Here is a 14,586-nt window from a genome sequence, read left to right on the forward strand (position 1 = left end):
GCAACAGAGATTAGAGCTATATAACCTGTAAAGTTTAAAATATTTGTTACCTGGCCCTTTAGAGAGAAAGTTTGTCAACCCCTGCGTCTAAAGTCTTGGCCAGACTCCTGCTTGATTTTGGAGGCATGATTTCTTCATAGAAGGTGGTATTGATTCCATCAAAAGGCCCATTATGTCAAGTTGTTTCTGTTTTTGTAATATTTTCAGTTAGATCAGCTAATTCATAACAAGTGATGATGTCCCAAGTCAATCCTTCTTCATTCCTTTTTCATTTTATTTGTTGGAATGCTTATGGAAAGAGCAGCTTCCTCTCCTTTACTATTTGGTTGCCTGAGGCACAGTTCTTACAGGAAAGACAGAACAAGTGCTTAATTGTTTCCCTTTATTTACTAGTTTTCAAAATAATGAATTGATTTCTTAATATCTTCTGAAGATGATCACTGAAGTTTTTATTTTTAATATATCATTGTAGACCCGTGGATTAAAATATATTTGATGTTCTTCAACTGATTGCAGTTATTTTCTTTACTGATGCTCAAATTGTCCTGACTTTGGCCAACCGAGACGCTTCGGTTGCCCGCTGAGTCTCTTTGCCATAACTAGCTTCCTTGATTTCTGGCATTAAAAGATAGTCTAAGTACATATTGTGCATCTTCTGTCCTAAAGCTGGTATCAGCTGTTTATTTGTTTGTTTGTTTGTTTATTGAGGAGCCTGGTTCCTTTTAGTGTGAAATAGTATTTAGAGACTACAGTCTGGACAATGAAGTTGCTTTCTAAAGTGTCGCTCATTGTTTCTAGACCTGAAAACAGTAGGCAGCGCTAGGGAATATGTGTCTGTTTTCAGGTCAGCTGCATCAAAAATTCACACTGAAACTTCCATTTTAAACCCAGAATCATAAGATTTTCACGGAACCCCTTTCATCCTTCATATGTATCTCCTTTCTCTGGAACCAAGTCCTGGTTCTCAACACCAGCAGCATCAGAACTCATTTGCTTCATCCCCCATTACCTAGCCGACAGTCCCAGAATAACAATTGCAGTGCTGCCGCTAACAATACGATGACTGAAAACCGGCAGCCCTTTATAAACACCAGAGTGAAAAATTCTGAAAATGAAACAGGAGAGGACCTCAGCAGGAAGGGTCTGTGCTGACCCCATATAACTGTGTGGCAGTTTGCATTACTGCTGGAATTTTTTTTTTTTTTTTTTTTTTTTTGCGGTACGCGGGCCTCTCACTGTTGTGGCCTCTCCCGTTGCGGAGCAGAGGCTCCGGACGCGCAGGCTCAGCGGCCATGGTTCACGGGTCCAGCCGCTCTGCGGCATGTAGGATCCTCCTGGACCGGGGCACGAACCCGTGTCCCCTGCATCGGCAGGCGGACTCTCAACGACTGCACCACCAGGGAAGTCCACTGCTGGAATTTTTAATACTGTATTCTGTTGGTCAGGATTTTGTTCTTCAGTGTGATCAACTCTTAAAATCATAGTTTTTACCCTTTTAAGTGTCTAGAGAATGGAGAAACAGGAGGTTATAGCAATGTAGGCTGGTGAGATGATTGTTGGGTTGGTAACCCACGTATGCTGGTAAGCTCCAGGCTTCAGTTTCCCTCCCTAATACATGAGGATAAAGAGAGGAAGGAGATATTTGCAGGAGGGGCTTTGGGGCAATCAAGTCATCCCTCTGAATCATTTCCTTATCTATTAAAAAAGGGGGGCAGGGATTGGACTTTACTCTCGCCATAGCAGTTTTCTTTCTGTTCTCCAAACACACCTGCTCAGGGCCTTTGCACTTGTAGTTCCCTGTGTCTGGAACACTCTCTATCCAGCTCTTCCAGTGATTGGTTCCTTGTCATTACTCAAGTCTCACCTTCAATATCACCTCCTCAGAGAGAGCCTCTCTGCCCACATAATGTACAATAGCAACAGCCATTACTTGATCGTATCGCCTGTTTCCTTTCTTCAGGGGACTGTTACCTATCTGATCTGTTTACTTGTTTAGGTCTAGCTCCCCTCTTTCTAGAATGCAAGCTCAATAGGAGTAGGATCCTTGACTTTCTTGTTCACTGATGTACCCCTAGGCCCTAAAACAGGCCAGGCAGGCGCAAAATAGTTGCTGAATAGTGATGCCTATTGAATCAGTGAATTCCTGGTAAATGAATAGTTGGCTTAGAGAATCTCCAAAGTCCTGTTTAGCTCTAAGTGTGAGTGTAATACAATATACAATACAGTGAGTGTGAACTTACACACAAGCATGACTTTGCCATTTTACAGATGTGGAAACTGAGGCAGTGAGTGACTTGCCAAAGGTTTCACAGAGAAGGCAGTGGTGTGGTCTAGAGCACTGTATGGGATGTCAAAAGCAGGGGATTCAGGTTTGGGTCCTCACACCATCCTACTCCATCAACTTTCCTTTGAATAGCCAGGCAAACTCAACAAGCCCTTTACCTCTCCCAGCACGATTTTTCCATCTGAAAGAGAAGGCTTACTGTCAACTCTGGTCTAGGGTGACTGTGAAATAATGAAGCTTCCTAAACTGAACAATACTAAGCATTTTGCAGAATGTTTTGCCCTTTCTTTACTCCCATTTAATTCCCGGAGTTGGGGGCTGGGGAGGGGAAGGAAGCCCAGGACCAGGGCTGTGGAGGAGGGGCGAGCCAGCTGGTTGCCACAGTCTGTTTACTCCCTGGTCTGCCCCTAGCCTAGCAGCTCTCACCTGCTCAGGTAAAGAGGTAGGGGCAGCCTTGCTCAGCCAATGAACTGCTGTCCTTCTCTTAAAGGCACCCGGCAGTTGGCAGGAAAACCAGCCCTGCGATCTGGAGAGCTCCCAGGCAGATGCCAGGAGGCAGCTGTGCAAGCTAGATGTAGCGAAGCCCTCTATGGCCACGCTGTGACCCCAGGCCTGGTCACTCCACGTCCTGGAGGGTGCTTTCTTCAGGGAGGCCTCCCTTGCCTTGCCCAGAGCAGGCTTTCCAGGAGCCTCCCACGCCTAGCTGCCTCGGCAGACACCTGGGGAGGAAAGACAGCGTGGCCTTGGCAGCCGCCGGCCAGGAAGGAGCCCACAGGTGCCAGGGAGAAGCCATTTCCCTGTCCTGATCCCCTTCAGCAACCCTGGTGAGTCCTGATGCTCTGGCCTTCTCGAACCTCATCCCAGAAGGGTGGGGTGGGAAGATGCCTCTCCTGAGGGGCAGAAACCTTGGGTGCCAGTTCCAGCCCTGCTCTGTGACCTTGAGCAAGTCACTCCAGCTCTCCCAACCTCACATGTGCCATCTGGGAAAATGAGGAGCTCACACTTCCACGTCAGCTTGCCCCTTGTATTACTTTCGCCTGTCACACTCTTTGTTTTGAAAGATTTTTGTCTGCCAAGCAGTACCTGTTACATAAGTCGTTAATTGGTTTTTCCCCTTGTATGTTAATTGGGGCCCTATCACAATCAATCAGTGTTTTCTGGTCAGCAGGAACAAACCCTGGCATTACCACTGAGCTGATGTAAGTTTAACGATAGCAAAGAAATGTGGTGTTTTAGTCTGTGCGATCTTATCTAGAAGCAATCTTTGATTTTCATTTGGCCTCTTGAAATAGGAGAAATAGGGCATGGCAAGTAGTTCCAGAGAACGGGGACCCTAGGTGAGAAGCCCCTAGATCTAGCTTGCATGGTGTGTGAGGGTACCAGGCAGAAATACTGACTTCACACCCCAAGCCCAGCTTTGATCTCTACAATGCTGCCTGCCACATGGGATGCATTCTTGAAAGTGGGATCCTTTGGCCTGAAAACTTCCTGTGTGGGGTTGGACTGTTCCCAGGTGTCCGCACACTGGGTTCATTCCCCAGCTCTGAGTGAGGCTGGGGAACCCTGGGTTGGGGAACTGACGTCTCCCTCAGGCCTCTGCTGGTGGGTAGCCCGGGGTGGGGGTGGGGGTGGGGAGGTGGAGGAGGTGATGGGAACAAGTTACTGTGAGCGCAGGGCCTGAAAGCCAGGAGTGTACGGTGGACACAGCTTGTGCCTTGTGCGGGGAATCAGGAAAGAGGGCTAATCTGCATTGACTAGCTCTGTGGCCTCAGGCTAGTCTCCTAACCTCTTTGAACCTCAGTTTTCCCAGCTGTAAAATGGGGATTATAATCTTGGCAATGTTCACCTACCAGCATTATTCTTAGAGCCAAATAATATTGTGTATTTCATGGAAGCTTAAATTTCAGTCTTTAAAATGCATCCAAAATTCAGAGATTAAAGGAACCACAAACATGCATTTTAGAATGGATGCAATAGAGTAATGGATGTTTTGTAAAATGTGACGTCCATGATAAAGAATTATTTCAGTGATGAGGGAATGGTGACTGCTTGTTGTTTCTTTTCCTTTTTAAAAGTACCGTTTATTGGGATTTTTTGAAACGTAGACTCATAAACAAAACGCAGTGCGGAACAGCTCATTGAGTAATGGTATTTTCTAATGACTTCTGGAACTGAAACCGAGGCCTGGAATGTGGTCCTAGTACGTGAGGCAGTATGATATGTGGTTAGAACGTGCACTTCGGAGTTAGGCAATGTTGGGTTCAAATGCAGGCTGGGAGACTTACTGGTGACCTTGGGTGTAAGTCACTGTGCTTTTCTACGCTTCAGTCTCTTCTAAACTCTAAAATGGCATGGGGGGAATGTCACAAGTCCTGGCTGACATCGTTGTTGATAAGTTGGGGTTTAACTTAGGATAGGGACTCAGCACCCACATATATGTTCCACTAGAGATGCCCAGATCCAGAGGGCTCCTGACCCTTGGAGATTCAAGTGGGCCAGATAAACTGATTCAGGGCAAGACACTGCGGTCAGTTTCCCCATCTGGGGCCCCTCACACCCTTGTCACCTCCTGGGGCAGAAGGAGGCTCCAGGGAGATGCTGGAGAAGCAAGTGCTTGGAACCAGTAAATTCCCCCGAGTGCATGGGGCTATTGCTGCTCCTTGCTTTGGGGGCCCAGCCAAGGTCCTAGCCCCTTCTGTTTGGTCATTTGAGCCTCCTCACCCTGTTATCCCCTCTCCTGCAGCTCCCTGCTGAGCACATCAATCACAGGGAATGAAGTTCAGGGGTCATGACAGTGTCTCCCCTCCCAGCGAGGCTGCAGGAGGATGAGGTGGAGTGAGAGCTGGAATAGAAGCTTTCCGGGAAAGGGAAAGGGAGCCCCTCTTGTCCAGGCTTTGGGCAGAAGGTGTGTGAGAGTGTGAGTGTGTGTGCACACGAGCTAACAAAATTCAAGTTGAAAAATTCTAAGAGTGTGAAGGCCCCCAGAGGTCATGTTAGCCAGCCGCCTGCTCTGGGCAGGAGTCGCTTCTATCCAACACAAGAAGGTTGCAGCTGTACCCCAGGGAAGTCTTCTAAACATCTTTCCTTGGTAACTAGCCATGGCATCTCAAAACCCTCCCCAGGGTGCGTGCAGGCTGTGTGTGTGCATGTTTGAGGGCCTTGGGTGTCTGAGTTAGAGTTCCATGGGCACTGAGCACTCAGACCTTGCAGAAAAACAAGTATGAGGTGGAGGGACTGCAGTGCAGTGAGGGCTTTGAGGTTTTCTCCAATCACCATGAAGTTTAGAGGCACTTTGGAGGAGCTACATTTATGGGGTGCCTCTTGTGAGCTAATGATTGTGCTAGGTGTTTTAAACTCATTACCTCATTTAATCCTCACAATAGCCCCTTTTATTATTCCCATTTTACAGATGAGAACACTGAGGCTCAGAGAGGCTACAAATCTTTTTGTTTGTTTGTTTTGGCTGCATCGGGCCTTAATTGCGGTGCACTGGCTTCTCTCTACATGTGGTATGCAGGCTCAGTAGTTGTGGCACGCAGGCTCCCTAGTCGTGGCCTGCGTGCTCAGTAGTTGTGGTGCACAGGCTTAGTTGCCCCGTGGCATGTGGGATCTTAGTTCTTCTACCAGGGATCGAACCTGCATCCCCTGCATTGGAAGGCGAATTCTTAACCACTGGACCACCAGGGAAGTCCCGAGGCTACAAATCTTGAATAAGATTGCTCAGCTAACAAGTGGCAGAACTGTGATTCAGCTCTTTATACGTCTACATCCAGAGCCTGGTCTTTTACCCATTCCACTGGTAGTTGCAAATCAGGCCAAATACTAAAGTTCCCAGGTGCATTTTGTTTGGCTTACACAGTGTTTTGTTTCGTTGTAACATTTAAAAAATTTAGATGCCAACCTTTGAAAATGCAGCTATTTAACATAAAAATCTAGGTTCTGATTTCTCTTTAAAGATCAGAAGGAAGACGTGGCACTATGGGTCCACATTCTCATAGCCAGCAGTCAACTAGAACTGATGACCAGCAGCTGCCTTTAAACAGGGCGTGTGACCTCTAGTTTGCCACAGTCCTCACCACTCCCTACTCTTCCATCCAATCCACTTTCCCGTTTATGGTACCAGCCTGGCCCCACGGGCCTGTGGCTATCTGGGTTCTGGTCCTAGCACTTGAACTGGCTATGACTTCAAATAAGTAATGGCATCTATCTGGGCTGTAGCTGTAACCTGGGCTAGGTAACCCTCTGAAATAACATCCTAAGTGGCTTTCTGTGCTGCTTGGGGGAAAAGCCCTAAGTCTCCAGCACATCCACATTTTGGTGACCTGGCTGTGCAGGATCTGAGTCTGTGTACATTACTCCAGGAGCGGCTGGTGTTATTTGCTCTTTGTCACCATCATTCCACTGCACTACATGTGTGATGTCCCTGGTGACAGGACATTTGGCAAGAGGTAGGGCCTGGTGGCACCATTCCTGGTGTGGTGCCCATTCCTAACACTGTGATCAAAGAGTCTGACTTCCATGTGCCTCTGTTTACCTGTTCCAGAAAGCCAGATTGAGATTTCAAAATCTGAGTATCTTCTTCTGACCCCATTTTCACTATAGGGTGCGTGAGAGAAAATCTACATCCCAGCTGAGAATGTCCTCTCTTTCTCTGTTAAACACACACACACATGCGCGCACGTACACACACACACATACACACACATGGTTCAGAAATAGCCATGCTTTATAGGTCTTCCCATCTATCTAGTGTCTTGTTCATATTTCTGAGATCAGATCTTTAGAGCCATGGAATAGTAGAGATGGAAATGTGTAGATCATCTAGTCCAATAATAGCAAATATATTTTACTTCGTTTGCTGATTCCTGTCAATCAGTAGAACATTGAAAAGGCTTCTGAAGCTACATATGAGCATGGAATGGTCATGTACTGAGATCTGTCAGCAATAGCTACTGTGGGCATGACAAGGGGTTGTAGCAGTACTTATGCCAGAAATTATACAGATACGAAAACTGGGCTGGGAAGGGGAGATGACTTACCCGGAATACTCAGCAAGACAAGGAAAAGTCAGATCCAGAAGCAGGATCTTTCTTGACCTGCAAGCCACTATTGCTTCCACTATATTAATTCAGAGAAGGAAACTGAGAATAGGAGGGAAAATGACAGAAGCAAGCTGAGGACCCAGGAGTCCTGTCTCCCCCAAGAAGCGTGGCTGGGGTTGGAGCTAAGGAATTCAGTTCTGTCCCACTAGACTGAGCCCTGCCAGATGACCTGTTGGCTTCTGCTCCACTTCTTAGAGTCCCTTTGCTCCTGCCCCAGTTTCCTGTCTCATTTTCCTCAGGCTCGGAGAGTGCATGTCGCCTCCTGGGATCCTGAGTCCTACATGCCCTCTTTTGGGAACGAGCTCCCCAGCCCCCTCTGTTCTGGAAGAGAAGTCCTAGGACACAGGTTCTTAACCTTATTGATGCCATGGATTCCTCTGGCAATACAGACCCCTTCTCAGAGTGTTTTTAAATGCATAAAATAAAATACATAGGACTACAGAGGAAACCAATCATACTGAAATATAGTTAACAAGATAGTTTTAAAATTGTTTATGATATGGTATGTACTTCATTAATACATTTAAAATGATATTGGGCAGCAGATATAATAACCATTGTAATTTTAGAGTAATAATGAGCATAAAAGATCTATGACAACTGTAATGTGATAGAAAAACACCTGTGATTTCTCTTGGCTTCACAGTCACAGGAACCATCAGAATTACTGTGGTCATTGCCTACATTCAAATGGAACAAAGTACTTAACTTGAGTTAGAGGTTAGTGAAAATAAAGATGGAAGTTTTCCCATGCAAACTCAGAGACACCCTGAATTCTGTCTGTGGTCCCAGGCTGAGACTCCCTTGCTCTAGGATGTTCAATCGGGAGTCTGCTAGTCCAGTGGTTTGCAAACTGTGGGCCATGGAACACTGGGGATTTGGGTTGGGGAGTGTCTCAGAGGCTGCCAACGTATGGAGAAAAGGAGGACCACTGTCCAACTAGACAAACAGCCTCTGAATCCACCACCTCTGCCTTGCCTGAGCAGGTTTTTTTATTTGAGTTCATTTTTATGGTTCATATGAGACCCCTTTGTAAAAAAGGGTTCACTTGTTCCTGTCTGAATGTCAAAAACCTTCACTTAGCCCTGCCTGCCTCTTCCTGTGACAGAAAGTAAAGCCAAGGCCTAGAGCAGTGAAGGGTGCTGGAGGCACATGGCGTGTGGTGGCAGGGTCGGGCTGTGGAGTCCAAGGAGGTGGTGGGAAGCAGCTGGGTCAGGGTGAACTTCCTGCTACCTCTGTTCCAAGGAAGCAGTCGGCTGGGGCCAGGTGCGGGACCAAGAGTCAGGAGACCTTGATTCGGGGCCCTAGATCTGACACAACCTGGAGCTTCTTGGAGACAACGATATATGGATATTGAGAGGACGAAATGGAAAGGTTTTGGGGTTTTTTTTGTTTTTTTACTGAAGTATAGTTGCTGTTATATGTTACAGGTGTACAATATAGTGATTCACAATTTTTAAAGATTATACTCCATTTATAGTTATTATAAAATATTGGCTGTATTCCCTGTGTTGTACAATATATGCTTGTAGCTTATTTTATACCTCTTTGTAAGAGGTAAGTTTGTACCTCTTACCTGCCCATTCCCCTCTCCCCACTGGTAACCACTGGTTTGTTCTCTATGTCTGTGAATCTGCTTCTTTTTTTTTTCTTTTTTTTAAATGTAGATTTTATTTATTTATTTTTGGCTGCGTTGGTTCTTCGTTGCTGCACGCGGGCTTTCTCTAGTTGCGGCGAGCGGGGGCTACTCTTCATTGCGGTGCACCGGCTGCTCATTGCGGTGGTTTCTCTTGTCGCAGAGCACGGGCTCTAGGCATGCGGGCTTCCATAGTTGTGGCTCGAGGGCTCTAGAGCGCAGGGTCAGTAATTGTGGCGCACAGGCTTAGTTGCTCCGCAGCATGTGGGACCTTCCTGGACCCGGGCTCGAACCCGCATCCCCTGCCTTGGCAGGCGGATTCTTAACCACTGCACCACCATGGAAGTCCTCTTTTTTGTTATATTCACTAGTTTGTTGTATTTTTTAGGTTCCACATATAAGTGATATCATACAGTATTTGCAAAATGAGAAAGTTTTAAGAAACACAAAGAACTATTGAAAGGATTTTAATACATTTGTCTCTAAGCCTGAGACCCTTTTCTCAACTCTCCCTTGGGGTCTTTTTCCCAACACCAACAAACCCTCTCTCCCACACAGTACAACCCCAGTCACCGAGCACACTGATGCAGTCAGATTTGTGGCTGAACAGCCAATCGGCCAGTCACCTCGTCTGCTAGTTGACCTCCTCAATTCCTCCTCTTTGTTGTCCCTGCTGCTGTGTCATGATCTCTGGCCTGCATTTCTCTAACAGCCCCCAGTCTCTCTCTCTGCTCCAGTCTGCCTTCCACGGAGCCCAGACACATTCTGACCGTAAGTTTTGACCATGTCCTTCTGCTTCAAGGCCTGTGATGTCTCCTCACTGCACACAAGGCCAAGTCCTGCCTCCAGAGCATGGCAACCCAGACTCCTCAGGATCTGCCTGCAGCCTCTCCCACCCTCCCTTTTCTAGCATCCCCACCTCCTCTTGCAGGGGAACTGCTGCAGTGTTTCTGGAGGCTTCCCTGCCTTCTTCCTGAGCCCAGACAATAGTGCAAGCCCTGGGAGCTGGGGAAGACTAGAGGATTCGGGAAACCAGAGGCTGATGTGATGGGCAGGGGAGTGGCACATGCAGAGGACTCCAAGGAGTTCTGCTGATAGGGGCAGGGGACAGGTGTGGCTCTGTCCTCTGTCTGGGCCAGACAGGGGTTATTTTCAGAGACCAGCCAGTAACGGTGCAGAGAGTTGGGAGCACCTTGCCCAGTCAGGGAGAGTCGACCATTTGCTATGCTTATCCAAACCAGAGGCAAAAACCAGGTCACCAGGAGCAGAATACAGCTGAGCAATGGGGAATTCATAGAATCCCTGATTCTTAGAATGTCAGAGCTAGAAGGGACCCTATGGATGTTTCCTCTAGTCTAACTCCTTTCTGCTTCAAACAGAAAGGTTAAGCCCAGAAACGGTCAATGACTTGCCCAGGGCCATACGAGTTTGAGGCAGAGCCTGGACTGGAGCTGATGTCTGATTTTCTTCCCAGTCTCCATCTCCTCAGCTCTGGCCTCTGAACTCCTACCTTGAGACTGAATAACTGGCCCAGGACTGATTTACCAACAGTGGTTTAATGTGTCACTTCTAGGCAATGCAATGCTGGCTCTTACCATGGGTTGTCAACACCTTAACCTAAAGGTCCCCAGAGACAGGTTACAAGTGGAGATATAGCACCCTCAGGTCCCAGGTGGAGCCCAGGGTAGCCAGAGCCCCCAACTCCATTGGGACAGTCACCTGCAGGCCTCAAACAGGCTCATTAGGTTAGCCCAGCGGGTATCCAAATGTTATCATGTACTGTGATGGGAAAAGTCAGGAAGCACTGTCTTCACTCCAAGGCACAAGTACTTTTAGGGGTGGTGTGGGCGAAGGTGGGGAGAGGGGGAGTCTGAAGACACAGGTTCTAGTTCTAGCTGTACTGTTTCCTTCTAACTTGTATATTCTGGGTGCGGTAGGGGGGGATAACAGGAGAAAAAAATAAGAGGTACTTTTTATTGTGCCTCACTTAATCTTTCAAAGAGTTCTTTAAGTAGGTATTATTATCAGCTCCATTATACAGATGAGGAAACTGAGTCAGGGAAATAAAGGGACTTAGCCAAGATCCCACAACTAGGGAGGGGTGGAACTTAGATTTGAGTCTGAGTCTGTCTTTCTCGGGATTCTGCGCTCTTAACTGCTCTGCCATATGGACATGTTTGGGGACTAGTGGCAGAGAAAGATTTGGGGCCTTTCAGTCCTAGTTCCCTGACATCAGGGGTGCTGAGTCTCCAACCACCCGAGTCTGCCGGGAAAGGGGAGGCCCAGTCTGCGAAAGGGGAGGCCTTTCGCAGGAGGGAAGCAGGCAGTAGAGTCCTGAAGATCCCAAAGAAGTAAAGACTACCCCGACCCTTGCCTTCATGGGTGTGAGATTATCAGCAGGACTTGGGGTGGGTGTTTTGCATGAAGAAAACCATGATCCTGCAGTAGAGTCCCCACACCCGAGGGAGGGAAAGGTAGTAAGACATCATTGGGTGCCGCACTACCTCTGAAACTCATGGAAATAAGGCACCTTGTTCACCATGCCGACCCTCCGTTAAAAAATAACCTCTATTTATAGATGCAGTGATTCAGCCAAGTACCTTATTATACACATTGGCTCACTTTCATCTTCTCAACAGTGCTATCTTGAGTGTTTCCTGTTATTATCATCGCCACTTTACCAGATGAGAGTCTAAAGCTCCAAAAGTTCGTGGAACTTTTCCAAGACCACACAGTTGGTAAATGACAGAACTGGGATTTAAACTCAGGTCTCCTTGACACCCAAGCCCATGAGGCTCTTGACCATTGTATTGTAGTGCAATATGGCAGAGTGGGGAAAAGCCCTCTTCTGGATCTGGAGTCAAGCCCCAGGTAGGCCAGTGACTTCTTAATGGGCTTTAGTCAGGGAACCTTTGGGCAAGTCTTCTCTGGGCCCAATATCTAGGATTATATAAAGGTAATTCTAATTCTGCCTACAGTGTAAAATTATGAAATTGAAAGCAACTTACAAACTGTTATCCATGTATTCAAATAGTGTCTCTTAAGAACTTAAAGCAAGTGAGGACTTGGCACTGCAAAGAAGAATAAGGCATGGTTCCAGCCCACTGAAAAGTATAACATAAATGTTAGGTGAACAAGAGTCTTTTATTTCTAATAATTATGGTAGCTGATTGAAGATACACCCTCTCACTGGAAATTGTTAAAATAGCTGAACAAAATAAATGTGTCTATGTATGTGTATTTGAAGATGTTGGAGAACTACCAAAACAAGAATGACCTGAGGGGCAAAGATTCCAGGGGGAAGGGAAATGCAGAGAGGTAAGCCCCATATCCAGCTGCCACTTTGCCCTTCAGTGTGCTGTTTCTCAAGAGATGGCTAAGAATCTGAGCAGAGCCTCTGGAGATGTTATGAAGATGGGGTATAAAAATTGGATTTCAAGGTCTACCAAGCAGGAGTGTCCCTAATAAACACTCCAAGTTTTCAAATGTAACCCCCAAAGGGCTACTCCCTAGGAGTAGAAGTCAATTAGAAATTGACCAGCCCCAACAGAACTGAAGACTAACATCTAATCAGTTAAATATCCTTTGTATGACTTAGGTGTAAATGCCTGCCAGAAGCAAAAGTACAAATCTCTCTGAAGGAAGATGATACCATCAAGGGCCTCAAATTTTCCTATAATTTTTTTCATATGCAATATTTAGCATTCAATCACAATTTACCTGACATCTCAGTAGACAAGACCAAATGGTTGAAAACCAAGAGGAAAAAATAGACAATCAAAATAGGCCCACAGAAGATCCAGATATTGGCATTATAAGACATGGACTTTAAAACATGTGATTAAGGGGAATTCCCTGGTGGTCCAGTGTTTAAAAATCTGCCTTCCAATGCAAGGGACTTGGGTTCCGTGGTTGGGGAAATAAGATCCCACTTGCTGCAGGGCAACTAAGACTGTGCCGCAACTACTGAGCCTGCGTGCTCTATAGCCCGTGCGCCACAACTAGAGAGCCCACATGCTGCAACTACTGAGCCTGCGTGCTCTGGAGCCAGCGCACCACAACTAGAGAGAAGCCCACATGCCACAACGAAGAGCCTGCATGCTGCGACAAAAGATCCTGCATTGCTGCAATGGAGATCCTGTGTGCCGCAACTAAGACCTGGCACAGCCAAATAAATAAATATTAAAATAAATAAATAAATAAAACGTGATTAATATGTTTAAGACATTATATGAGAAGATGGAGAATTTCAGCAGAGAACTAGAATCTATCAAGGAGAATCAAATGGAAATTCTAAGCCTGAAATACAATAACTGAAATTAAGAACTCAAAAGATGTATGTAAGATTACAGTATACAGTACAGCTAAAGATGAAATTAGTGAACTGAAAAACAGATCAGTAGAAAATATTTAAACTACAGCACATGTAATACAAGCCATATGGAACTTGGTGAAAATGTCTAAATACAAATAATTGAAGTCCCATTGGGAGGGAGGCAGAGAGAAGGAGAGAGGGAAAAGATGAAGAAAGAGGAGGAGGAAGAGGAAGAGAAGGAATAGAAGAAGGAAGAAAAGGATGAAGGAAGAAAGGAGAAGGAGAATGGGGAGGTAGAGGTGGAGGGGAGAGACTTGAAGAGAATTGAAGTGATACCAGAAGCAGTATTTGATGGTCGATGATTTTCCAAAGCCGGTGAAAGACATTAAGCCACAGATTTAAGAATCACTTTCAACCCCAAGCAAAACAAATATAGAGAAACTGAACTAGGGCCTACTATGTTATAACTTCTAAAAACCAAAGATAAGGGGGAAATTTTTGAAGGCAGCAGCAATAATACTGACAGGTTCTCAACAGAAGTTATGAAAGCCAGAAGGCAATAGAAAGATATCTTCAAAGTGACAAGTGAGTATCAATATTGTGTGAGTATAGATGAATGGTTCTTAAGTTTTAATATGAGTATGAATCACCTAGGCTGGGATAGGGAGAGGAGTGTTAACATTTTACATTCTCATATTCTGCCCCAGATATTTGGATTTAGCAGCTCTAGAGTAGAGTCAAGGAATCTGCTTTCAGGAAGTATTCTGCTGCTTCTGATGCAGTGAGTCTGTGGTAGTTGTTAGCAGTGATGGGAGCAACAGTTCCTGCCATTCCTGTACCCATGCCCATTTGTAGTATGACTTTGCCACAAGAAATAGAGTTTATTTTTTCTCCTTTGAATCTGGGTTTGCCGTATGGCTCACTTTGACTAATAGATAACAGTTGAAGTGATATTATGGGACGTCTGAGCCTTGGCCTCAAGAGGCCTTGCATTTTCAGCATTAACCCTTTTGGAGTCCAGCTGCCATGTAAAAAAAAAATTGAGCCTATCCTGCTGGAGACATGTGGGGAGCAAGGCACAGCCAGTAGCAAGCACCAATCACCAGATAGATGAGTGAGGCATGGATCTGTCTGGGTCCAACCAGGACAGAGAAACTACACAGTATTTGAACAGGGAAAGTTTAATATAAATAATTATTCGTTATAACAGGAGGTTTGGAGAAACAAGGGACTTGCTACTAAGAAGTAA

General features: G+C 46.0%; 1 long non-coding RNA gene across 2 annotated transcripts in view; it reads left to right on the plus strand.

The window, feature by feature from the left end:
* LOC307183558 overlaps positions 1-14,586 on the plus strand; it is a 130,378-nt gene that overhangs the window by 101,725 nt on the left and 14,067 nt on the right. The gene's annotated exons all lie outside the window — the stretch shown is intronic.

The sequence above is a fragment of the Stenella coeruleoalba genome, assembly GCF_951394435.1.
Source record: "Stenella coeruleoalba genome assembly, chromosome: 3".
Classification (NCBI taxonomy): domain Eukaryota; kingdom Metazoa; phylum Chordata; class Mammalia; order Artiodactyla; family Delphinidae; genus Stenella; species Stenella coeruleoalba.